Here is a 27,567-nt window from a genome sequence, read left to right as displayed (position 1 = left end):
GCTGCTGGAGGTAAATCTCATAATATTGTGGGCGTCCCTCGTGACCAGATCCCCCTGGAGTTTTTAACTCTCAGACTTGTCCACACTGAGCCTCCAGCAATTTGTCAATTCCAATTCAGCTTTTCTATCCCCTCAAGGGTTCCCACAGGCTTTTCTCCTCCTGAGTCTCTGCTTTAGTCAGTTGCGCCTTCCTGTATTTTCCTCTCAAGTGTTGGGGGGCAGTGGTTTGCCCTGTATCCTCCCCTCTCTTATCCAGGAAGACTTGTTTTTCAGTCAGTTCAGCTTTTTACTTGTTCAGTTCGAGTGATGACTTTCAAGCTTCTTACTTGTGGAAAGGAAAAGCAGACGTCCCAGAGGATAGACTTGAAAATCCGATAATCTTCTAATTAGCTATTGGATTGTAGGTGAGTTATTTAGCCTCTCTGGCCTCAGTTTTCTCATCTCTAAAATGGAGTTATAAGGGCACTGACTTCTATGATCATTGGGGGCTTAAATAAGTTAAAATGGAGACCCCCATGATACTTTAGATCCTGCAAATATCTTCCCACATTTGGTTATCTGTGTATACTTTGCATTCTGCCCATAATGTTATTCATGGAAGAAAAATGTTTAATGTTTGACATCAAATTATTTACTTTGTACTTTACACTTTTGGGAGGACTTGTTTAAATCAGTAAAGAGTACTTGGAAACCTAGTAGAAAAATGGGCACAGGGTATGAATAGGCAGTTCACAGAACCAGTAATCTAAATGACTAATATCTGTGAAAGAAATGCTCTACCTCACTAACAGGGAAATACAAACTGAAAGCATAAAGAGATACTATTTAGAGCTGCATTTTGGTGGTACCAAGCAAAGATGAATGTACATACTTGGTGACCCAGCTATCCCAACCCTCAATATATATTCCAGAGAAACATTTGTGCAGGAGATGGATAGGAGGTGCACAGTACTTTCTGTTGTTCATCACGGAAGAAAAAGATGGATAGAAAAGTAGAAGATACACACTGAATGAATGCTGCAGCAGTCAGAAATAATGAGCTAGATGTGCACATAGCATGAGAGATAATTGTTCAAAACCATGGTGTCAGGTGGAAAAAACGAGTAAATATCTATGGTATAAGCCATTTATATAAATTAAAATTTTACACACATAGAAAACTATAATCCTTCCAGTTTTATTGAAATACAATTAACAAAATTGTATATATTTATGGTGCACAATGTGATATTTTGATACATGTATACGTTGTGAAATGATTACCACAATTAAGCTAATTAACTATTCCTCATCTCACGTAGTTATCATTTGTGTGTGTGTGTGTATGTGTGTATGTGTGTGTGTGGTGAGAATATTTCAGATCTACTCTCTTAACAAAGTTTAAGTATATAATACAGTATTATTAGCTATAGTCACCATGCTATACATCAGAGTTCTAGAGTTTATTCATCCTAATAACTAAAACTTTCTATGATTTATAATTTTAAAGAATAAAGTAACATCCAAGGATAATCACAAGGGCATTCTCTACTTACCTATATCTGGGGATAAGGGGAGGACAGAGAGGGAAATAGAGGAATTGGGATGCTGGAAACAAATGAAAGATGGGCCTTATGTAGTCGGGGGATTATCCCAACTCTATGACCTTAAGACCACCTATCCCACAAAGGAAAGCATCCTTGAGTTTTGTAAGGATGATTGGTGTTAGCCATTGTAACAACAGTTACTGGCATTGATAGGTAATAATGTGAGGAAAATATGGATGAGGATGATACAAATTTATGAAACAAAAATATTTTATATGAAGTTAAATAAACATTTCTCAAATCATTCTGCTAACATTTAGTTGGTTAATGCCAAATGCAGTTTCAAAATGCAGTTTTACAATGTTTCAAGACATGATAGCACTCTGTATTTTCCTTTTATGCTTGTCACTATTATTTTTAAAAATTTTGATGGAGAACATACAGTCAGAAAACAGAAAAGTACACAATTCATAGCTGTCTACTGTAGTGAATGATCACAAAAGAAACATATCATCACCCAAGGCAAGACATGGAATAGTACCAGAGAAATCAGAAGTCCCCCTATGCTCTACCCCAAATCCTACATCCTGTCTCCTCCGCATGACGTTTCTGTCTTCTGGTACCATAGCTTTTGTCTGTTTTTGAACTTCAGTTTAGCACTTTTAAATGCCCTAGTACAGTAGGATTTTGAAAAACAATCTAAGGCTGAAGATGAGATTTATACCTGAGACTTCATTTTGTAAGTGGTGTTTTTATTTTATTTTATTAAAAAAATTTTTTTTTAATGTTTATTTATTTTTGAGACAGAGACAGAGCATGAACAGGGGAGGGGCAGAGAGAGAGGGAGACACAGAATCTGAAATGGGCTCCAGGCTCTGAGCTGTCAGCACAGAGCACGAAGCGGGGCTCGAACTCACAGACCGTGAGATCATGACCTGAGCTGAAGTCGGACGCCCCTGTAAGTGGTGTTTTTAAAAAATTTTAGTTTCCAACGTCATTACTACTATAAAGAAACCACTTTTGTGTGTTGGCTTTGTATCTTATGATGTTATCAAATTCATTTATTAGTTCTAGGAGCTTTTTATAGCTTTCTAGGGATCTTCCCTGAGGACAATCATGTCATCTGTGAATGGGCGCAGTTTTTTCCTTTCTAATTTGTATACCTTTCATTACTTTTTATTGCCTCGTTGCAGTAGCTAGGATGTGGAGTATGGTACTGAATAGGAATTGTGACAGCAGACGTCCTTCCCTTATTCTCAATCTGAGGGAGAGGGTATTAAGTCTTTCACCTACTAAGTAAGTTTGATGCTAGTCCTAGGTTTTTTTGTAGATTTCCTTTAATAGAAGTTTCTTTTTCTTTCTGGTTTGCTGAAAGCTTTAATTATAAATAGATGTTAAATTTTGTCAAATTCTTTTTCTCCATCAGTTGATACTATCTTCAGATTGTTGATAAGATGGATTACATTGACTGATTTTTGATTATTGAAGCCAGCCTTGCGTTTCTAGGATAAACCCCGCTTGGTGGGGGTGTACTGTTTTTTAATATCTATGCTGGATTGGATTAGCTAATATGTCATTGAAGACTTGTATCTATGTTTATAAGAGATATTTTTAGTTTTCTTGCGCTGTCTTTGTCAAGGTTTGGTATGATAGTGTTGGGAGGTGTTCCTTCCTCTTCTGTTTTCTGGAAAGGCATGTAGAACTTGTATTATTTCTTCTTTAAATGTTAGATGGAATTTAGCAGTGAAACAATCTGGGCCTGGAAATTCCTTTTTCACATAGCCTTAACCATGGATTTAATTTGTTTAATTGTTGTAAGACTACTTAGGTTGCTTATTTCATTTAGGGGGAGTTTTGGTAGTTTGAGGTTTTTAGAGAATTACTTCATTTTATGTAATTTTTGCATTTATAAGCATTGAGATGTTCATAGTGTTTACTTATCCTATTAATGCATTTTGAATCTACAGTGGTGTCCTCTCTTTCATTCCCAGTATTGGGAATTTGTGTCTTTTATCGTTTTTCTTTTCAGTCTTACAAGATGCTTATCAATTTTATCGTTATTTCCAAAGAACTAGCTTTTGGTTATGTCGATTTTCCCTATTCTTTTTTCCTGCTTTCAATTTCATTAATTCCTGCTGTGATCTTTATTATTTCCTTCCTTCTGCTTTATTTAGGTTTATTTGATTTTATTTATTTATGTTTAGTTTATTAAGGTGGAAGCTTAGATAATTGGTTTGAGATCTTTTTCCTTTCTAGTATAGGCATTTAATGTTGGGAGATTTTCTGGGTTTTTCTTCCAGTTATTGACTTCTGGTTTAATTCCATTATGGTCAAAGAACATATATTATATGACTTAAATTCTTTTAAATTTGTTAAAGTTTATTTTATGACCAAGGATATGGTCTACCTTAGTGAATGTTCTATGGACACTTGAATACCTATTCTGCTATTGTTGGATGAAGTATTTTATGAATGCCAATTAGATAATTTGACTGATGGTGACTATTCAAATCAGCAATTTTATAATCTTGCTGATTTTCTGTGTACTGTTTCAGTCAATAGCTGAGTGAGGAGTGTGAAGTCTCCAGCTATAACTGTGGATTCATATATTTCTCCTTTCAGTTCTGTTAGTTTTTTTCTTCATGTTTGAAGCTCTGCTATTTGGTGCATACACATTTAGAATTGTTATGTCTTCTTGGTGAAATGCTCACTGTATTATAATAGAATGACCCTCTTTATGCCTAATCACTTTCTTTGTTCTGAAGTCTACTTTGTAATAATATAATTAATAATGCCACTTAGGTTTTTTTCTGTTTTGAAAATGTGTACACAGTATATTTTGTTCCATCTTTTTGCCTCCAATTTGTCTATATCATTACATTTGAAGTAAGTTTCTTGGGTATAGTGTATAATTGGGGCACTTAAAAAATCATCCTGATATACGTATTTACACCACTTACATTTAAGGTAATTATTAAGGTGTTGAGATTTAGGTTTATAATTTTAGTACTTGCCTTCTGTTTGTGAGTCTATGTTTCTGGTTTCAGCCTTGTGAGATCCTGAGCAGAAAGCCTAGAAATTCCTTCCCAAGCTTTTAACTTACAGAACCATGAGATAATAAATTTGTGTGATTTTAAGCTGCTGATTTTGTGATAATCTGCTATGCACCAATGGAAAACTAATATAGGTCTCCTCCCACATGGAGTCAGTACTGGCCTATGTGACCAATAGAATATGGAGGAAGTGACAGCGTATGACTTTGAAGTCAATCTCATAACAGCTCTGTGAAGAGGAATGGAGAGAACAAAGCTCTCCTGCCAACAGCCAGGATCATTGTCTAGCTACATGAGTGAGCCACCTTGGAAGTGGATCCTCTAACCCCAAACAAGTCCTCAGATGTCTGTAGCTCTGGCTGACATCTGATCACAACCTCATGAGAAACTCTTGGCTATAACCATTTAGCCCAGTCTCCTGAATTCCTGAGCACGGGAACAGTAAGAGATATAAATGATTATTGTTTAAGTCACTCACTTTTGGGTCATTTAATGCAGCATTAAGTAACTAATATATGGCCTATTGTATGCTAGGCCCTGTTCTACATGATAGGAATATAGCAATGAATAGAGCCAAGTGCCTTCTGTCATGGAGTTTATGTTCTACTTTAAGGGAAGAGATGGAAATTATATAAGTAGGTGAACATATACTTTGCCAGGTGTTAATAAGTGATGACAGAAAAATAAATCAGAGTGAGAAGGTTGGAAGTAATGGTGAGATTTCTGTAAGATGGTCAGGAACACCTCTTTGATAAATAGAAATCTGAAAGTGACCTGAAGTAAGGGATCAAGCTACACAGATATTTTGGGGCAGAACATTCTAGCAGAGGGAGCTTCAAACATAAAGACCATGAGACTGGGGGTGTTCATAGTGAGTATGAGGAATTGCTGAAGATGTGAAAGTTCTGTCTCTAGTTTTAATTGCTACACTTCTAGAATGTTTGGAATGACAGTTGCCACATTAAATATACAAATCCCTGTTAAATTTGAAGTTCAGATAAATAATAATTTTTGTTGTTAGTATAAGCATGTCCCAAATATTGCATGGAGACACTTACTAACAAATATTAGTTGTTTATCTGAAATTCAAATTTAACTAGGCATCCTGAATTTTTATTTGCTATATCTGACAACCCTATTTGGAGCAAAGGAAAATCTGAAGACAAGCAGCTAAAATGATTACGATGATGGAAGACACATCTCTTTGGAGGAATGATGAAGAGGTTCATATGTATATTCTGAAATGGAGAAGGCTAAAAGATTGCTCCCATCCCTATCCCCAAATTAAGGCAACACAGTAGAATAGAAAGTGCACAGGATGGAAGACTAGTATAGTTAACCACCTCCTGGACAGCTTCCCTCAGATGTTTTGCAGGCACTGGAAACTAAATAATCTACTGAATCTATGTGTGTCTTTGGACAAGCACCTTCATAGGTCAAATAAAAACACAGTGCCAGTTTATATCTGAAATCCCTTTTGTCTCCAATACCCTGTGATTCAATGAATGGATAGAAATTGCACAATAACTTGTTTTTTTTCCATCTACACAGAGAATAGAGCAAGAGTTGATGAGTCTTGCAAGGACTTGCAAAGAATTGATTAAATGTAAGGAAGAACTTCTTAACTGAAGGGCAATTAGACACTGGAATGGCTTTGCATGGGAGGCTATGGAATCTTGCCCCCTCAAGATCTTTAGGAGAAGGCAGCCACTGTTATGGGTAACATAGACTCCCAAAGCACCATCTTGGAGTGGGACAATTGAACCAGGTTGCTTTCTTGAGGTCTAGATCCTGGGGATGATTCCTTTTTGGTCTAGAGAAGTGGAGGGAAATGACCCTTTATTCCTCTTTGGAGTTGATGCTCGTTCTCTAAGACTTACGATACTAATGTAGCCCTCAAACAGTCTTTCAAACGTGTCCTTTTTATACCTGAATCAGAATTACCTAGAATGACTGTTCAAAAATGCACCCAGACTTAGTGACTCTAGAAGAAGTTACCCAAAATATGCATTTTAACAAGTTCTCTAACTAGTCCATATGCATACTGCAGCTTGACAGCCATAGTCATTGAGAAATGAGAGGCTTTCTTGTTCTGCCTACAGATGGGCCTTTGAGACATATGTAGTTTTGCATGTGCTGATTGAGACCCCTGCCTAAGCTTGTTCCTAGAGGGGAAATACATGTGCTAAGAATGGGACTAGAGAATGGAGATGCTGAAGGCTTTAAAGAGGATTTTGATTAGGATATCCCAGGCCAAGTGGAGAAGTATAGGAGAGGGAATGAAACAGGGGTTCGCTGCATCCTAACTTTTGATAGGAATTCCCATTACAATAAAAAACTATGTCTTGAAAACATGTTTGTGCCTCTTTGTTTTATCTTCTTGAAATTTTTTACCCAAAAGAAGGATTTTGTTCCTCCATTACGTAGTCAGAATAGATTGAGGACCCAGAATATCCCAAGCAGCTATGCGATGGACAACCGTGTCTTCTCAAATTTTTTTGGGAAGAACAAATGGAGCTGGTAAAAATCCAATAGAAGAAGACCTCAGGGTCTTCTAGGAGGCAATTCAATGTAATTTAATACAATAACAGGAATCCAAAGGCACCCAGCATTCCCAAGTTCTACTTTGATCCTGCATTTCAAGAGTTGTTGTGGAAGTCCTTGATGAGGAAGAAGTGGGAAGGAAAGACTCATGTAGGCCATTCCAGATATCCCCTCCATGGTCACTGGAGATTCTGTTGGAGCAGATCCCTCTAGCCAACCATGTAGGCTACACCTCAGCTCCGTTTTCACTTTTGGAATCTTTTCCAGATTCCTGCCAAGCTCTGAATTGCTTACCCCTCTCGTTCTCTTGGCATTTGCGTGCATTTCTGTTTCAAGTTTGGCTGTCTTCAAGTGACTTCCTGCCTCAAACTCCTCTTGCCTTTCCAGACTCTTTCACCTCCTTTCTAGGTTGATGTGGGACAGATAATGGCTTCCCTGGATTTTGTGTCCTCTGCCTTAGGTACAGAACCCTGAGCTTGTCTCTATGTGGCAGTCGACTTGGGGTTGGGGGACAAGCCTGCTTCTTGCATACTCTGAGCTCTGAAACCTGCCACTGTTTACTGTTTGGGCATCTCAACAAGTCATTTAAACCCAAACGGAGTAAACTACCTTTTAGCCCACATCCACAAAACTGGCCCCAGAGTGGACTGCAGCTAGTCTTTGCCTTTGGTGATTTCAAATTGATTCTAAAAGTTTCTTCCAGTAGATTTACGCAAAGTAAATTTTTCCCTTGGCAGAGCAGCTTGGTTTGATTTGGGTTATTTGACTACAAAAGCCCAGAGGCCAAGCATTTATTTAGAAATATTAGGAATCAGCAGCACAAATGAGATTGAGGTTTTGTGAAAAGTTAAAGATTTCTCATTTAGGGAGGGAGTTCACAAAAGACCCCATTAGCCAAGACTCACCAGTAATTAGTCTGATTTCTCAGGCAAGAGGCAGGCTAATTGACTGCCATCCATTCCAGAGGCCTAGAGACACTTTAAAACCTACCACCCATTGAAGAATATCTTTGGAGAATTTCCTGCTGCGTCGAAAGTCTTTTCTTATTAACTAAATGTTCAAACTGAGATCAATATATGAAAATATGAACAAAATGACTGATTATAAACGTGCCCTTTCAAATAGCAACTCATGGGCCTGTTATGACACTCAACTATAGAGAATGAAAAGGGGCTAGTATTTATCAAGCAATACTAGGAGGTACATATTATTGCCCAAGTTTAATAGAAGAGGGAACCGATGCTCAGAGAAGGTAAATGACTTTCCCAAAGTCACATGATGAGTTCATTGCAGAGCCAGGATTCAATGAATTAAAGCGAGTGTGGTTTCCACAACCCACCATAGAGGTCAGGAACGAAGCAGTGCTGAGTTAGGAGTGTCGGAAGCTGGCTGATTGGCTGGCTATCAACAGATTTGCAGGATGGGCTAGTTGTCACCACATGATCTCTCCGGGACAGAATCCACTAACCGGGTATATATGATAAGTAAGGCCAACGTTGAAGCCAGTGTAGGTGAGCCACCTGGGTCTAATGCTGCAGAAAGAGGGGTATTACCCTCCTTCTCCCTTCCCCGCCCCTCCCCCCCCAGACTCTGGTTTCTTCATGCCTTCAGGATTTCTTAGAGGGGAGTTAATTACTTAAAGACATTTTATTTTTTAATTATTTAAAAAAATTTTTTAATGTTTATTTTTGGGAGAGAGAGAGAGAACAAGTCAGCAGGGGAGAGGCAGAGAGGGAGGGGGACACAGAATCCAAAGCAGGCTCTAGGCTCTGAGCTATCAGCCCAGAGCCTGACACGGGGCTTGAACTCGGGAACTACGAGATCATGACCTGAGCCATGCTTAACTGACTGAGCCACCGGGTGCCCCTATTTAAAGGCATTTTGATTTTTTTAGAAGTATTTGTTGGAGGCCAGAAAGTTTGACCTAAGTGAAGGGATTGATAATTCTTATAGCAGAGATTAGGCTTTTGTGGTAAAATTGTCCAAGACACACAGCCCTTGGATCAAATAAAGCGTGTGTGTGTGTGTGTGTGTGTGTGCGCGTGCACACACACACACACACATGCACCTGTGCGTGCACACACACACATGCACCTGTCCTTATTAAACAGCGGAGGAAGGTTTGAGCAGACCATGATGTTAGTCTGGGGAAGCTCCTTGGAACACATACAGTGTGCTTTACGTGGCTTTCTTGATTAGGCTTTCTCCCACCAAGGAACCTTTCTTTTCCCAGCACAAGCCATGACCCCAATACTGCATCCCCTGGATGCCCCTGTCCTCTGACTCCCCAGAGCCTTTATACTTCTGTGAAACTGCATCTGGCAGCATCACCGAGTGGAGGAGGTACAGCATCTTCATAATCATAACACTTAATGGTTGGAGAGATCTTACCATGCCCTGGCCCATGACCTGAACGTCATGCCCTCCACTGAGCACTTGCTAGGTGCTGCCTCACTTCATCTTTGTAACAGAACTTTGCAGACTGTTCCTCCACAGAGAAGGAAACTGAGACTCAGGGGCAGAGTAACTTGCCCTAGGGGTCACGGCTGGTAGTGGCAGAGCCAGGATTTAGACCCAGGTCCACTGGACCCCCATACTACACTCAATTTCTATGTTATGCTGCGTCTCTACTTTTTTGCTCAAACAAGGGAATTCAATGTTTATTTATTTTTGAGAGAGAGAGAGAGAGGCAGAAAGAGAAGAAGACACAGAATCCAAAGCAGGCTCTAGGCTCTGAGCTGTCAGCATAGAGCCCAATGCGGGGCTCAAACTCACAAACCGTGAGACATGACCTGAGCCAAAGTCAGTGCTTAACCGACTGAGCCACCCAGTTGTCCCTTAAACAATGGAGTTTATTTATTTATTTATTTTTTTCTGTTTTTACTTTTGTTGCATGTATTTCATGCAGAATTTACTCCCGGGCCATAAGTTTTTGTTTCTTCAGTTTCTTCTGGGATATCTTTTTCTTCTGTGCAACCTCCTCTTCTGGTTTAGGAACAATCTGCTCTTTTTCAGTAAGGATCATCTCAATGTGGCAGGGAGAGCTCATGTATGGGTTTATCCGACCATGAGCCCTGTAAGTTCTACGCCGCATTTTGGGGGCTTGTTCACCTGGATGTGCTCAATGACCAGAGAATCTACATCTAAACCCTTAAGTTCAGCATTACTCTCTGCATTTTTAAGCATGTGCAGTAAAAATTCGGCACTCTTTTTGGGCCACCGACCCTGTGTCCAGCCCCACTGTTTGGCCTGGGCACACCTACCAACTCCACCATTGTAGCGTCAGAATGGCACACATTGCTTCTGCAAAGTGACATCTTTCAGATACTTGGTGGCTTTTCGGATATGCATACCCTTGGTGGCCTGGGCAGTTTCCCGTGTGTTCTTAAAGTGAACACGAAGATTTGAACCTCTTGATTTGCATGATTTTGTCGGGTTTTCCGGGTCAAGTGAATAGCGAACCATTTTCAGAGATCACCTCAGGCCGCTTACGGGAAGAGGAAGAGCGGTGGCTCCTCAACAATGGAGTTTAAAATCAGTATGTGTTTGTTGCAAAAATAGAAAAGGTACATTTCTATATTTCTTCATTCTACTCCACTTACTTTAACATTTGCATGTTTCTTCCCAACTCTCTCTATATACATGTATATAAAATAGTTCAGAGAGAGGCACCTGGGTGGCTCAGTTGGTTAAGCATCCAACTCTTGATTTCGGTTCAGGTCATGATCTCACATTTTGAGTTCAAGCCCCTCATCGGGACTCTGCACTGGCAGCATGGAGCCTGCTTGGGAGTCTCTGTCTCCCTCTCTGTCTGCCCTTCCCCTGCTCAAGTTCTTTTTTTCTCTCTTAAAATAGATAAGTAAACATTAAAACAATTTTTAATCGTTCAGAGAAAATTGTTATATATATAATCTACATCTACAGTTATTTATATATCTATCTGTGTGTATACACACACACACACACAACATAATTCTTTTCTGAACAGGGTAAAAGTAAGTTGTATACTTCATGGCCCTTTACTCCTAAATATTTCAGTGTATATTTTCTAGTAGGAGTATTCTATTACATAACCATAATGCCTGATGAAGTGCTTTTATCTAATCTACCCTCCATATGTAAGTTTTGTTAGCTGACCTGTCAATGTCCTTTATAGCATTTCCCTTCATTACAGGCTCCAGTCTAAAGTCAGGTACCACCGTTGACTGTCGTGTTCCTTTAGCCTCCTTTAATCTGTCTTTTATGATGTTGATCTCCTGTCTGCCCCACACCATTTCTGTTTCTTCACAAATTTGTATATCATCTTTGTGCAGGGGCAATGGTAATCTTTCCAGTATTATTCCAACTCTAAATATCTGTATCACATGCCATTTTGTTTTATAGCACGTCCCTCATTATGTGTTTGGTGTTTCCTCATGTTTACATTGGTTATATAATCTCAGCCAGAATGCTGCCCAGGTGAGGTGTGTCCTGTCCAAGGTACCACATCTGGAGCCACATGATGTCATCTGTCCCATGCGGATGATAATTTGGACCACCTGGTCAAGGTGTTGTACAATTTCTCCATTACTTGTTGTTTTTTTCCCCTTACTTGACACTAATAGACAATATGTGGGGAGTCACTTTAAGACTACACAACTAAGGGTCACCTGGGAGGCTCAGGTGGTTAAGCATCCAACTCTTGATTTTGGCTCAGGTCATGATCTCACAGTTCATGAATTCAAGCCCCATGTCGGTCTTCATCCTGTCAAGGGTGACTCCAAGGGTATTCGATCTAAGTACTAATAGAATTACTATTTGTTGAAATGAGGAAAATCAACAATTTGTTTTCGGACATGTTAAATGTGCCATTCCTTTTAGATAACCAAATGGAGATGTTGAGCAAATCATTGAATAACTAACTGAGTCAAGTATTTAGGTGTGAGCTCTGGGTTAGAGATAGAAATTTGGGAGTTGAGGGCACCTGGGTGGCTCAGTCGGTTAAGCATCTGACTTCGGTTCAGGTCATGGTCTCACGGTTCATGAGTTCAAGCCCCATGTCAGGTGAGGTCAAGTCCTGCTTCAGGATTATCTCTCTCCCTCTCTCTCTCTCTCTCTCTGCCCCTTATGGGATTTTCTTTCTCTCTCTTTCTCTGCCCCTCACTCACTCATGCTCTCCCCCTCTCTTTCAAAAAAAAAAAGAGAGAAAGAAATTTGGGAGTTGGCAGTGAGTATATGGAGTTTAACAAAATAGGTTTTATTTTTTAATGTTCGTTAATTTTTGACAGAGAGAGAGAGAGAGAGAGAGAGAGAGAGAGACAGAGCATGAGTGGGGGAGGGGCAGAGAGAGAGGGAGACATAGAATCTGAAACAGGCTTCAGGCTCCGAGCTGTCAGCACAGAGTCCAATGTGGGGCTTGAACTCCCTGTCAGTGAGATCATGACCTGAGCTGAAATCGGACACTCAACCGACTGAGCCACCCAGGCGCCCCAAAAGAAGTCTTATTTTTTAGAGCACTTTTATGTTCACAGAAAAATTGAGCAGAATGTACAGAGAAGGCCCATCCCTTGCCCCCATACATTCATTGCTTTCCCCACTATCAACATTGCAGAGCCTGCTTGGGATTCTCTTTCTCTCTCTCTCTCTCTCTCTGCCCCCTTCCACCCTCTCCCTCTCAAAATAAGCAAATAAACTTGAAAGAAAAAGACTACACAACTAACATCAGACCAGCAACCCTTGTAAGAGCACTTTTCCCGTGCCGAGTACTGTGGGTTACAGACATGGCCTCTTTTCATCCTGGGGAGGCTCCTTTCGTTTCTCATGACCACAAGCCTGTCTTCTCTTGGCTCAAAGCCCTCCCTTGCGGAGACCGTATCAGGAGTGGGATCAGATCTGCAGTTGCTAATGCTGTGATTAGGCAACTGCAGATGGAACTGGAGCAGAGAAAAAGAGGAGAGAAGAAATGTTAATTACAGGGTCCTGTTGAGAGGGGGAGACCGCCTCCAGAAGCCTGGCTCAGCTCCAGGAAAGGGAGAAATAGACTGGAGGGGATGGAGTAAAGCAGTCATAGTCACTGAGCTGCACTGGTAAAGTCTGGCTTGGTTCTGTTAAACTGAGCCCCTGGCCTCTGACTCTGTGGGCCCGGGACCTTGTCTGCAAAATTCTCTGTGGGCTGCAGCATCCTGGAACATCTGAGGAAGGATGCCCTCTGGAGTGGGGCCAGCAGTCACCAAGGCTTCTAAAAAGACCATAAAATCCAACAGCCTCATGACAAAGAAGAACAAATCCCAACTTTAATTGCTTCAGAGCCCCAGAAGAGCCACTTGAGCTCCTGTTCAGACCCCGGGCGAGCCACAGCCATTCCAGGACTGAGTGGATGCCAAGGTGCCTGACAGAGCTGAGCTGAGCTGTGCTGGAAACACACAATTCTCCGACCATTCACTGAGAAATTCTGCCCAGGACTCAGGGGACCAGGTTTTCACCCAGCTCTTCTGCAAAACAGAGCAAAGAAGTAAATAAAAGTGTCTTCATTATTAAATTCTATTGTATGAACCCCAAACGGGCCTTTGATGGGACCCATCTTTGAGTGGTGGGTCCTGTCAAAAACCAAACTCTACAATGAATAAAACAAAACGGAAAGATGAGCTTATCGCGAGGCTTTTAACTCAGGAAGCTCAAGGCTATGGGAGAAATGAGTGCAAAGTTTTTCACTGACTAAGGGATATTTTACAGGGTAAATGCAGAAGTTATTTGGCTTTTTCAGCTGATTGGTGGCCTAGTGGTCTTCTTTCTTATTTGGATCAAGATAGATCAGTCAGGGGAATAAGGAAGTTCTGAGATGTCACAAACAGACTTGGTATTTGAGAATTGGCTGATGCCCTCTGCTGATTTCTAAGAGCTGTAAATCCCTGTAAGGTTAGGTTAGATTTCCTTTATGACCGTTTCCGTCTTGTCCCTGATGCAAGATATTCCATTTTGGCTTGGTTCTATAGTCCCTGAAGAAGAACTACCAAGAAGCACTGTGAGGGTTCTCTACCTAGTTGGGAGGATGTCCTAGGAGACAACAGTGCACAGATAGTTTTCTTTTCTTTTTTTTTTTTTTCAACGTTTTTTATTTATTTTTGGGACAGAGAGAGACAGAGCATGAACGGGGGAGGGGCAGAGAGAGAGGGAGACACAGAATCGGAAACAGGCTCCAGGCTCCGAGCCATCAGCCCAGAGCCTGACGCGGGGCTCGAACTCATGGACCGCGAGATCGTGACCTGGCTGAAGTCGGACGCTTAACCGACTGCGCCACCCAGGCGCCCCCACAGATAGTTTTCTATCCAACCATCCTTCCATTCATTTTTTCAACCAGTGAATATTTCTTGAGTGACTACTATGTACCTAGAGACCCAGGACACTAAGCTGGACTTGGGGAGGGGGAAAACTTCCTAACAATAGAAGGAGAAATAATTCTATTCTGATTGGGCGAATAGATGAAATCTTTACTTTTCCAGTCGTTAAGAAAACATATAGCCTCTAATGATGTTTATAAATACGGAATCTAGAGTCTCCCAGAAGAAAAGAAATTTTTTTTCTTTTACTCTAGGGAAAGGATATAAAGAAACATAAGCTTATCTTTAATTAGAATTGACCATTAAATCTGTGAGATATGGAGCTGTTAAAAGGGCGGTATTTCACTTTGACATTGGGCTTTGTAACTGGACACAATGCAGACCCTGGAGTGATTCAGCGCTTTCCTATGCCCTCTGTCTTGAGCTTGTGGAAAATAGGTCAAGTAAGCCTGAAGCTGCCCAGAGGGAAGAGGCTGAAAATCTCACAGGCCAGCCTGTCTGGAGAGCAGAGGGTGGAGCCGTGAGATGCAGACTCCAGGACAAGAGCCCCTGCCTTTCCAGGGGACCACCCCCCTACACACACAGCCATGGTGCTAACAGATGATGGATGCTTCAGAGGTCCTGTGCCAGTGGATTTTTAGGGAATGGAAGCAGCATGGCTTTTTCTGAACCAATGCACAGACTCCCGGGAACAGCCGAAGTTTTGCTGTTTAAGGAATTAAATGGTTGGAAGCTCACTCATCCATTGAAAATGCTCCCCAGGATGATACTGAAATGTTGGGCAGGGGTTTTTCCTGGTAGAGAGAAATTCTGGGGCCGGATGGTGCACTTCAAGAGAAAAAGCCCTGCTGGGGAGCCATTTCTACAGGACGGGAGTGTGGTGTCTAACAGCCTGATTTCTCCTCATGGGGAATCAGCCCACTCATATCCAAAGCTATGGAACAAAGTTTCTTCTTCCAATAAGGCCTGGGACAAGAGCTCATGCTTTTAGCAATTCTGGCTATATTTTCAACCAAGATGATGCTCATGATGCTATGGAGAGAATGAAGCACCTGGAGCCTAGTCTCTGTTGTGGGAAACCTGTCATTCGTCATCTTTACCCGTACAGGACAAAGCCAAGAATCACAAAGCAAGAAAAGCAAAATAAACCAACAAAACAACTGAGAAGCCAGAACTGATATTGCAAGATGTTCCATTGGTTTTATTTTTTTACGCCCTACATATTTTCAAAAATAGCATTAGAGCAACTTTAGATTGTCTACTTGTAAAGTCTGTCATGGCCCCATTCAGAATCCATTTACACTAACTATATGCAATTCTCTTATTGATACTTTTATAAATAACCTGGAGTCTCTAAGAAATCATGACAAATCCAGAGATCATTCTTAAGTTCTCATTTTGATCTTGAGTGGCATAGACTATATTAATCTCTCCCTTCTTTGGGAAATTACCTATTTTGTTCTCTTAGGACATTATATTCTTTTGGTTATCCCATTTCCTGGCCATGTTGTTTCTTTCGTGGTCTGTACCTCCTCTGCTCTCATCAGTTATGGAGGGTGGTGTCCTCTATCCAGACTCTTAACACTCTGTATAGGTAATTCCATAATTCATAATACCACCTATACATTGAAGAAGCTCAAATAATAACGGTTTATTGAGGGGTTTCTAGGTTTCAGGCTGTCTTCTAAGTGTTTCACATGTAATAACTCATTTAATGCTCAACATCATGAAGTAGGTCCTATTATCATCCTGGTTTTATAGATGAAGAAATGGAGAAGGAGAGGCTGCTCAGGGTCACAATGCTAATAGGAGGTGGAGCCAGAATTCCAACCCACGTGGTTCAACTCAAGAGCCTGAGTATGGGGCTGGAGATTATACAACAGTGGACACCCTCTTTAATACAGGCACGCCTGGAGAGCTTAGTGGGTTAAGCATCTGACTTCGGCTCAGGTCCTGATCTCGTGATTTGTGAATTTGAGCCCTGCGTCGGGCTTTCTGTTCTCAGCACAGAACCCACTTTGGATCCTCTGTCCCCTTCTCTCTCCACCCCTCCCCTGCTTTCTCTCTGTCTCTCTCAAACTACAAAAATAAATATTAAAAAAAAGAAAAATAATGCAAAATTACAGATAGGATTAAATAGAAAAGTGAACATTTATTTAGAATGAGAAAAGAAATCATAATAAATTGAAAATGTAAAGGGCTGACAGAGGCTTCCACTTTTGGCTAAGATGGAGTAACAGACACCACATTTGCTTCCTACCATATACAACCAACAACACTGCAAAAAAAGTGGACAAAATAAATGAGACAATTTTTCAAGAGCCTGGATATCAAGCAGCAAAGGACACTATTCCCTAAGAAATGGGAAAAAAATCCAATAAACCTTACAGTTGCCCTAACCTACTTCTTTGAGTGTTTCTAGGCTGTAGTGCAAAGAAAGGGAATCCAGGAAGAACCTGGTTGATCGCCTGGCTAAAGAGGCTGAGTTGAGGGCCTGGGACAAGACAGCTAATGTTCACAGAGTACTGGAGAGGACAGAGCTGTGCAGAGAGAATTCTAAAGAGCAGATGGTTCCCTTTAAGAATCTGGCAGAGCACTCAGCAGTGTGTGTGAGTGAGAAAACTACACAAGGCCAACGAACCACCAAAAGGATTAAAATGAACAATACCTAGAGTTTGTACAAGCCCAAGATTAGTACCTATTCCCACCACACAGACTGGAAATCCTCATAATTTTCAAAACATTAGATAAAATACTCAGAAGCACATTGCCTAAGTAGTGGGAAATAATTAACTCTAGACTGAAGACTGGTTTGCTGTCATCTAAAAAAATCTTAAAAACAAGATGAAAAAGAATCAAACTGTTTCTTAGTAATTTAACTGCATCTCAGAACACAGCCAATGGTATTCATGGCAATTCAAAAATATCCAGCAGCCAACAAGAAAAATTCATAATAACTAGTATCCAATAAAAAATTACCAGGTATGAATAGAAGCAGGAAAATATTATCTGTATTAAGGGGAAGAATCAATAAAAGTCAACCTTGAGCTTATACAACTGTTAGAATTGGTAGACAGGAGTATAGGGCATTTATTTTAACTGCATGACATATGTTTAATAAAGTAAGTAGAGGGGCACGTGGGTGGCTCAGATGGTTAAGTGTCCAACTCTTGGTTTCAGCTCAGGTTACAATCTCATGGCTTTGTGGATTCAAGCCCCACATTGGGCTATGTGCTGGCAGCACAGGGTCTGCTTTGGATTCTCTCTCCCCAAAGAGAATCTCTCAAAATAAATAAATAAGACTTAGAAAAAAGTGAGACATGAGAGTTATTAAAAGATTCAAGTTAAATCTCTAAAGATAAAAACTGTAATGACTGAAGTGAAAAATATATTAGAATTAATGGCAGGATAATTACAGAAGAAAAGAGTAGTAAACTTGAAGACAAAGAGACATTTATCAGTTCTGAAATGAAGCAAAGAAAGGAAAAGTAATTTTTAAAAATTGAACAGAGCATCTATATACTAAGGGGCATCTTCAAGTGGCCTACCTAATATAGGAGGAATTAGAGTTGTGAAAAGGAAGTGGGCAAAGAAAAATTATTTGAGGGGCGCCTGGGTGGCTCAGCCGGTTAAGTGTCCGACTTTGGCTCGGGTCATGTTCTCACGGTCCGTGAGTTCAAGCCCCGCATCGGGCTCTGTGCTGACAGCTCGGAGCCTGGAGCCTGCTTCAGATTCTGTGTCTCCCTCTCTCCTGACCCTCCCCCGTTCATGCTCTGTCTCTCTCTGTCTCAAAAATAAATAAACATTAAAAAAAATTATTTGAATAAAAATGGTCCCCAATTTTTCAAATCTCATTAAAACTACGTGAAGCATAATGACCCTAACCAAAAAAGAAGGAGGAAAAGGACAGAGGGAGGAGGAGGAGGGAGGAGGAGGAGGAAGAGGAAGAAAACTACACCAAGGCACAGCCTAGTAAGATTTCTGGGAAAATCTTAAAACCAGCTTAGCAGAAAAAGGTCAGGTTACACTCAGAGGAGCAAAGATAATGACAGCAAGTTTCTCGTCAGAAAACACACACAGAAGCAAAGCACAAACAGTGGAGCAACATCTTAAAAGGACTGGAGAAAACAGTCAATACAAGATTTTATACCCCAAAAAATGCCATTCAGAAAATGAAGGGAAAATAAAGACTTTACAGACATACAAATGCTGAATGAATTTATCACCTAGAAATTCACAGTACAAGCAGCAGTAAAGAAAGTCCATCAGGCAGAAGCAAATTATACTAGATGGAAATAGAGATCTACAAAAAAGACTGAAGAATATTGAAAGTAATAACTACATGGGTAAATATATATGATTTGAATCTATATTTAAAATAGCTCTATAAAAGATAATTGATTGGTCATTAGTCATCAGGGAAATGGAAATCAAAACCACGATGAAATACCACCAGGAAGGCTATAGTCAAAAAGACAAATAGTCACATGTATTGATGAGGATGTGGAGAAATTGTAACCCTTATAATTGCTGATGGGAATGTAAAATGGTGCAGCTGCTTTGGAAAATAGTATGGCAGTTCCATAAAGGGTTAAACATAAAGTTACCCTATGACTCAGTAATTCTACTCATAGGTACACACCCAAATGAAATGAAAACACATGTCCACACAAAAACATGTACATGAGTATGGTTAACCTTAAAAAAAGAGCAACCTGTGCTGACGGCTCAGAGCCTGGAGCCTGCTTTAGATTCTGTGTCTCCCTCTCTCTCTGCTCCTCCCCTGCTCATACTCTCTCTCTCTCTCTCTCCAAAAAATAAATAAATAAATAAATAAATAAATAATAAAAGAGCCAGATCTTTTACCAGTAAAATTAGTTTATTTGGGAATAGAAAAGAATTGCAATTTGGGACAAGTCAACTATGGTGAACCATGGGCAAGTTCAGAGAACAGAGAAGAGGGGCTTGCTTTTACAAGGGAAAAAGAAGCTGTGAGGGGCTGTGACAGCTTCTCGTTGGCTGAATGTGGTGGTTTCTCATTGGTTGGGCTGTTGCTAGGCAAGGAGAAATTCTTCCTTCTTCTTGATAGAGTATGTAGAGTAAGCTTCTTCCTGTCGGGGAATATGAGATATGCTTCTAACAGTGAGTGATAGTGCTTGAGAGGTAGTGCATGAGAGCTCCTGACTCCAGTTTAAATAAGGTTTCCTTGGGGCACCTGGGTGGTTTAGTCATTTTAGAGTCCAACTCTTGATTTTGGCTCAGGTCATGATCTCATGGTTATGAGATTGAGGTCCCATGTCAGGCTCTGTGCTAGACATGGAGCCTGCTTAAGATTCTCTCTTTCCTTCTCCCTCTGCCCCTCCTCCTAAATAAATAAATAAATAAATAAATAAATAAGGTTTCTTTATTTATTTTCAGAGCGTTCATACCAACATTATTCATTAACAGTTCCAAAGTGGAAATAACCTAAACGTCCATCAACTGATGAAAGGATTTAAAAAGTAATATATTTACATAATGGAATATTATTCAGCAATTATAAGGAATAAAATATTGATACATACGACAACATGAATGAACCTTGAAAGTATGCTAGGTGAAAGAAGCCAATCATAAAAAATGACATATTGTATGATTCCATTTATATGAAATGTCCAGAAAAGGCAAATCTATAGAGACAGAAAAGAAATAGCTGGAAGAATGGGAGATTTGGGAGATATAGGTTAAAAGGGGTTTCCTTTTGGGATGATTAAAATATTCTGGCATTATATACTGGTAATGGTTGCACAATCTTGTGAATATACTAAAAACCACTGAATTGTACACTTTCAAAGGGTGAATTATATAGTATGTGAATTATATCTCAATAAAGCTGGTACAAAAATGATAATTGTTTAAACAAAAATAACAATTGTGAGTTTTATATTATAACATATGTATAAGTAGGATGAAACATAGTATAAAGGCCTAATGGGAAGAATTGGAAATACACTATTATAAGGTTCTCTATGTAAAGTGATATTTTACTTGAAAGCATATCATGCTATATTAATGACGTATAGTACAACCCCCAAAAGCAAACACTAAAATAAGAAAATGAAGAGTCAATAAACCATGTAAGGAGATAAAATGAAATTGTAAAAAGTACTCAATAGAAAAGGAAGAAAAGTAGAGGGAAAAGAATAAAGAACAGATGAGACAAATAGAAAATAAAAAAACAAGATGATAGGCTTAAAGCTAGCTTTATATTACATGTAAATAGTCTAAACACTTCAATTGAAAGACATAGATTGTAGGGGTGCCTGAGTGGCTCAGTCAGTTAAGTGTCTGACTGTAGCTCAGGTCATGATCTCATGGTTCGTGGATTAGAGCTTTGCATTGGGCTTGCTACTATCAGCACAGAGCCTGCTTCAGATCCTCTGTCCCCTTCTCTCACTGGCCCTCCCTCACTCACACTCTTGTTTTCTCTCTCTCTCTCTCAAAAATGAATAAAATTTTTCTAAAAAATGGGAAGAGTTTACCATGTTAATACCAATCAAAGCTGAAATGGCTATGTTTATATCAGACAAAGTAGATTTTATTTATTTATTTTTTTTTCAACATTTTTTATTTATTTTTGGGACAGAGAGAGACAGAGCATGAACGGGGGAGGGACAGAGAGAGAGGGAGACACAGAATCGGAAACAGGCTCCAGGCTCCGAGCCATCAGCCCAGAGCCTGACGCGGGGCTCGAACTCACGGACCGCGAGATCGTGACCTGGCTGAAGTCGGACGCTTAACCGACTGCGCCACCCAGGCGCCCCCAGACAAAGTAGATTTTAGAGTTAAGACTATTACCAGGGATACAAAATCTCCTTTTCTAGTGGTGAAAGAGCCTGTTCATTAAGAGGGCGTAAAAATCCTAAGTATTATGCCCCTACTAACAAAAATACATGAAGTGAAGAGGCATCCAACTCCTGATTTCAGCTCAGGACATAACCTACTGGTTAGTGAGTTTGAGTCGTGTCAGCTCTGTGCTGACAGTGCAGAGCCTGCTTGGGATTCTCTTTCTCTCCCTCTCTCTCTGCTCTCCCTGACTCTCTGTCTTTTTTTCAAAATAAATAAATAAATAAATAAATTTTAAAAAATAGAATAAAACACATGAGTGAAAACTAACAAATGCAAAGTAGACAAGTCTTCAATTATAGCTAGAGATTTCAATGCCCCTCCTTCAATAATCAATAGGATAAGTAGAGAAAATTAGAAAATCAATAAGAAGGGGCACCTGGGTGGCTCAGCCAGTTAAATGTCCTTCTTCAGCTCAGGTCATGATCTTGTGGTTTGTGAGTTTGAGCCTAGCATCAGGCTCTGCACTGACAGTGTGGAGACTGCTTGGGATTCTCTCTCTCTCTCTCTCTCTCTCTCTCTCTGCACCCCCTCTACTTGCTGTCTATCTCTCAAAATAAATAAACTTAAAAAGTTATTTAAAAAAAAATAAAATCAGTGAGGAAATAGAAAATCAAATCAACACTATCAACCGAGTAGACATAATTGACATTTAGAGAACATGCCATCTAATAAGAGTGGAATACATATTCTTTTTATATTATGGTCCATTTACTAAGATAGACCATATTCTGCTGCAAAAAGAGTCTCAATACATTTAAAAGGATTCACCTTTTAAACATGCTCTGTTTTCATAATGGAATTAAATCACTCAAAACATGCTCTGTAATCATAATGGAATTAAATAAGAAACCAACAAGAGAAAGATCTCTGGAAAGTTTCCAAATCTTTAGAAGCTCAAGAATATATCTCTAAATGGGTCAAAGAAGAAATCAAAAGAAAAATTAGGAAGTATTTTAAACTGAATGCAAATAAAACCACAGACTGTCAAAGAGCAGGTTAGGGCAGGTTAGAAGGGGTTGTAAAGGGTCCCAAGGAAAGTTTTGAGGGTAATGGTTATATTCACTATCTTATTTATGATGTGATTCACTCTCTTGAGGGGGATAATTGCATGGGTTTATAGAAATGTCAAAACTTACCAAATTGTATATTCTAAATATGTGCAGTTTATTTTATGTCAATTATATTTCAGTAAAGTGGTTTAAAAAGTCTTTTAAAAAGCTTATAGATGCTGCAAATGTAAAATAAACCAGAAAATAACATATTTTCATTAATTAACCTTCTGACACATCTCTAAAGGAATTTTTTTCCTAGGGATTTTTGCTGAATACTCTTTAATTGCCTTTCAATATGACAAAGGTTTTGTAGCATTATGTTCTACAACAAAAATAGAAAGAATTCAGTCTTTCCTCTATCATTGTTAATTGAAATTGTTTTTTTTATTTTTTATATTTGAGAAAAGTTTCAACTATTTTACTCCGCTGGTGACAATTATGGTATCATTAGACATCACCAGTATAAGGTGAATCAGATACACCAAAACGAGATTTGCGTGTGTTGTGATTTACGACGTACTTGCTAGCTTTAGTGCTGCTCTAGGATTGGGCCCCATTAACACAAGAACTTTGATACTTTTTCTTTTGTGCAGTTCTAGTTGAATAAACTGCCTTTTAAAGTATAATTACTGAGTGCCTATAGGCACCAGGCAACATTCTAGGTGCTTCAGGTATAGCAGGGAATGAAATTGGCAAAAAAATTCTTTGTCTTTGTGGAGCTTATATATACACACATATATATACACACATATATATATACATATATACATATGTACATATATATATATGTATATATATATGTGTGTATATATATGTGTGTATATATACATATATATATGTATATATATATGTGTGTATATATATATGTATATATATATGTGTATATATATGTGTGTATATATATATGTGTATATATACACACATATATATATACATATACATATATACACACACACACATATATATATGTATATTATAATTTTTTTATATTTATTTATTTTTGAGAGAGAGACAGAATGCGAGTAGGCTGGGGCAGAGAGAGGGAGACACAGAATCTGAAGCAGGCTCCAGACTCTGAGCTGTCAGCACAGAGCCCAATGCGGGGCTCGAACTCACGAGCTGTGAGATCATGACCTGAGCTGAAGTCAGATGCTCAACCAACTGAGCCACCCAGGTGCTCCAAGTGAAGCTTATATTTTAATGGCAGGAGACATAAAGTAATAGAACTCAACATTTATAGGATGATGTATTATTAAATTCTATGACAAAAATAAAGCAGGAAATGAGGTGGAATTTTATACAGTGAAGTTAGGGGAAGCCCTGCTGAGAAGGTGACTTTTGAGAGAAGATCTGAAGAATCTGAGGGAGAAAGCCATGGGGATATCTGGAGGGAGAATGTTCCCTGTAGGAGGACAGCGTGTGCAGAGACTTGAGGCTGGCATGTGTAGGAAGTGGTGAGGAATGACGTAGTTCCTGCAGGGTGAAAAAGGCAAGAGAAGTCAGAGAGGAAATCAGAGAGGTGTAGCATCCAGAATTGTATAGAAGTGCAATTTTTACCCAGGGTACGATGGGAGCCATTGCAGGATTTTGAGCAGAGGGGTGACATGATTTGATTTGTGTTTTACCACTATCACTGTATTGGGTTGAACAGTGGCCCCTAAAAGATTTTCAAGTCTTAATCCCCAGTACCCGTGAATGAGAACTTATTTGAAAATAGATTCTTTGCAGATATGATCAAGTTAAGGATCTCAAAATAATATCAGACTGGATTTAGGATGGGCCCTAAACTCAATGACTATCATCCTTATAAGGAGAAAAATGGCCACAGAAACACCTAGAGACACAGAGAAGAAGACAATGTGAAGACAGAAGCAGAGATTGGAGTGATCTGTCTACAAGACCAAGGGACACCAAGGATTGCCTGCAACCACCAGAAGCTAGGAGAGAGGTAGGGAACACCTAAGTTCTCCCTCCAACGCATGCGGAAGTAAGCAACTCTGCTGAGACCTTGATCTCAGACCTTTGGCCTCCAGAAGTCTGAGAGAGTCAATTTCTGTTTTAATCTACCAAATTGGTGATAATTTGTGAGGGCAGCCCTAGCTCATGAATATAGTGATGTTGGCTTCTGTGTGGAGAGTTGACAGTAGGTCAAGTAAAGGAAGCCTGTCAGGAGGTTACTGTGCAATCCAGGTGAGACTGGTCCTTGGAACACAGTTGGTGCAGTATGGGGGTACGAAACAGTCAAGTCTTGGAGATATTTTAGAGGTACAGCCGAGAGGATCCGTTGGCAAGTTGGAGGTGGTGTTCGAGAGAAAGAAGTTTGGTAGAAAGGTGTGTGGATGCTGAGTAGCTAAAGAGGTGGACTGTGCTGATTCTTACGTTCTTGTTTCTAGGCTCATGTCTCTCTGCAGACCACCCTTCAGCTATTCTAGCTTGGTCCACTTTCAGTTCTGCTGAAAGGAGATGCTAGAGGCGATTCCTCACACCAAGCCTGGGGTGGAAGGGGACGCTGTTCCATCATGTTGACTTCCTGTTCCTGTCAGTGACACTGCAACAGTAGATGGTTCCAATTTCCTCACACTCCCAGAACCAGCCTCACCGGGCCCCCTCAGAGGTACTGGCACCTTCTGACTTTGGTTCCCTCCTCAGAAGTCTAGCTCTGTGGGCCCCTCCTCACAGACTGTAGGTTCAGATAACCCCAACCCTCCTTTCTGTTCCCCTAGCTCTTGGGGTAGTGGCTTCTTTGAGCACTGACCACCTCTGTACTACCTCAGGGGTCCTCTTTTGTCTTTTCAGTTCTCTATTACCTTGTTAAAATTATTTTTTTTAAGATTTTTAATTTTAGTTTAAATTTATTTATTTTTTTGAGAGAAGAGAGCGCAAGTGGGTGAGGGGTAGTAGAGAGAGAGAGAATCCCATGAGGGATGGGGGGGAGACAAAGAGAAAGAGAAAGGGAAAGAAAGAAAGAAAAGAAAAGAAAAGAAAAGAAAAGAAAAGAAAAGAAAAGAAAAGAAAAGAAAAAAGAAAGAAGCAGGGCTCACCTGAAGTGGGGCTCCAGCTCACCCGATGTGGGACTCAAACTCAGGAACTGTGAAATCATGATCTGAGCTGAAGTCAGATACTTAATGACTGAGCCACCCAGGAGCCCAGTTAACAATGATTTTTAGTCAGCTCTTGGGTGACTCAGTCTGTTAAGCCTCTGACTTTGACTCAGGTCATGATCTCACCGTTTGTGGGTTCAAGACCTGCTTGGGCTCTTGTGCTGACAGCTCAGAGCCTGGAGCCTGCTTCGGATTCTCTGTCTCCTTTTCTTTCTGCCCCTCCCCTGCTCATACTTGCTCTCTCTCTCTCTCTCTCTCCCTCTCAAAAATAAACATCAAAATAATTTTTAGAAAACTGTTGTGTTTTCAAGTTCCCCAAAAGACTGACCAATGCTGAAAGCATGGATGACTCCTAGAAACAAGTGTACAAAGAGGCTGTGGGAGCAGCAGGTTTGGAGTCTGGGTTTGGACAACTTCCATTTAGATGCCTATTAGATAGCATGAGATATCCAGGAGAGATGTTGGCTCTGATTTTTGAGCAGGGGAGACGTTGGGCTGGAGACAGTGATGTGGAAGTCACCAACACAGGCAGGTGTTTAATGCCACAAGCCCGCAAGTCTGTCTGGAGATGCTTTGGTCCTATTTTTCTTTTTGATCCCAAGTGTCTCAGCACAGATCTTGGCACAGAGAAAAGGCTTCCTAAAGATTTGTTGAATGAAGGACACACGGTTAAAAGAATCAGCAAATGGCTTAGTTGAGTTGTTGTGCCTGCAATAGTCAACTGCTTTCGGAATAAAAAGGAAGTTTCCTAGGAATGGGGACTACTTGGGCACGAGGAACATGAACTCTTCGTCACCCACTTGCAGGTGCAGAAACCAGGTGACCGGCTCCAAAGATGGCATTTTCCTTTAACAGCAAGTATCCTCTTGGAGTTGTTTGGAAACCAAGGTCTGATTTCTCTCAGTCCAAAACTAGTGTTTGGAAAAAAAAGACTCCAGCTCCCAGAAGCTCAACATACCCCCCCGCCCCCACCTCCCCACCACCTCCCTGTCTGGTCTGAGCTTCCTTATGGAATAAAACTTGGCCTTTTTGCTTAGTGTTTCTTTCTTTTATTCACCCTGGCCTCACACTTACCGTCTGCTTCAAGTTCCAGTGAATGATTAATTATTCATCCCTCCTAGTCCTTTATCTTGGGAGCCGGACTTCTCCGGGTTAGTCTCACCGGGTCGAGTAGAACAATGGCAGGTAAGGTTCTTCCTCCTCTGGCCAGGAGCTGAGTGAGTGAAAAGTACTGCCTGGACCCTGGCATCCAGGTGGCCACAGCAGGCTGGCACAGGCTGAGGCCCGCAGGTGCTGGGTGGCTGTCTTAAGTCTCCTTTTTTGCTTGTTTGTTTCAGTGGCCTCGGAGGTGAGCAGCGAAAGCCCCAAAGGAAACAAAACAGGGTAAGGGAAAGAATTCCCAAAGCCATGTCTTACAACTTGGAGAACCGGACTGTATGTAGGCCTAGCTGATGTGCCCAAGTTGGGCTTGATCTTTCTGGTGTGTGCTGCTTTTCATCCCAAAGAAGAATTTCCCTTTTTAAAACGAATAAGTCTACATCTGCTAATCATGTGATCATGATTATGTCAGCTGCAGCGTAAGGGGAATTAAAATTAGGGAGGTTTAAGTAAATGTGATTTATAGTACGATTGTAAACTACTCCCTGTGCAACCCTCCACATATATTTTTAACATGTTCTTGTCAGAAATATGTTAAGCAGCAGCTGTGAATTTTAGTGCAACTAGGTATGCATAGTAAATATGCACTTTCTGCCTTCTCATGAGGTCCTTTGGTGAAACAACGTTTGCTGTGCTCTCTGTGCCCCCTGCTCTCCTTGTGTGGGGGTCCTGCTGTCCAGCCTTCCCTTCTGCGGGCTGTGTGAGACCTTCCCCTTTGCAGAGGAGCCCTGAGTAGTGGTGCAAGAGGGGGGGGTCCGTGCAGATGGAGGCCACAGGTTTGTCCCTACCGAGCAGGAACTTTGGAAGCAGGCAGGCTGCTGAATTGCTCAGACCTTGCTCTTTCTCAGGGCTTAGAGGAAATCATCTACCTGTTTTTTCCTCTAGAGTCCCCATGTTGTAGCTTGCAGTGAGTTCTCACCACATTTTGG

At 40.5% G+C, this 27,567-nt stretch overlaps 1 long non-coding RNA gene and 2 pseudogenes across 1 annotated transcript; 1 reads left to right on the top strand and 2 right to left on the bottom strand.

Moving 5' to 3' along the window:
- LOC131503093 (uncharacterized) lies at window positions 1-26,910 on the top strand. Its single transcript, XR_009257319.1, has 3 exons — window positions 1-404; window positions 24,191-24,327; window positions 26,818-26,910. It is a non-coding gene; the product is annotated as an uncharacterized LOC131503093 (long non-coding RNA).
- LOC131503078 (large ribosomal subunit protein uL22-like) lies at window positions 9,999-10,634 on the bottom strand (annotated as a pseudogene).
- LOC131505857 (U6 spliceosomal RNA) lies at window positions 11,392-11,489 on the bottom strand (annotated as a pseudogene).
- Window positions 26,911-27,567: the final 657 nt, after the last annotated feature.

This window comes from Neofelis nebulosa, chromosome 2 (assembly GCF_028018385.1).
Source record: "Neofelis nebulosa isolate mNeoNeb1 chromosome 2, mNeoNeb1.pri, whole genome shotgun sequence".
NCBI classification, from domain to species: Eukaryota; Metazoa; Chordata; class Mammalia; order Carnivora; family Felidae; genus Neofelis; species Neofelis nebulosa.
Note: the sequence above shows the minus strand (reverse complement) of the source record. Positions and strands in the feature narration are given on the sequence as shown.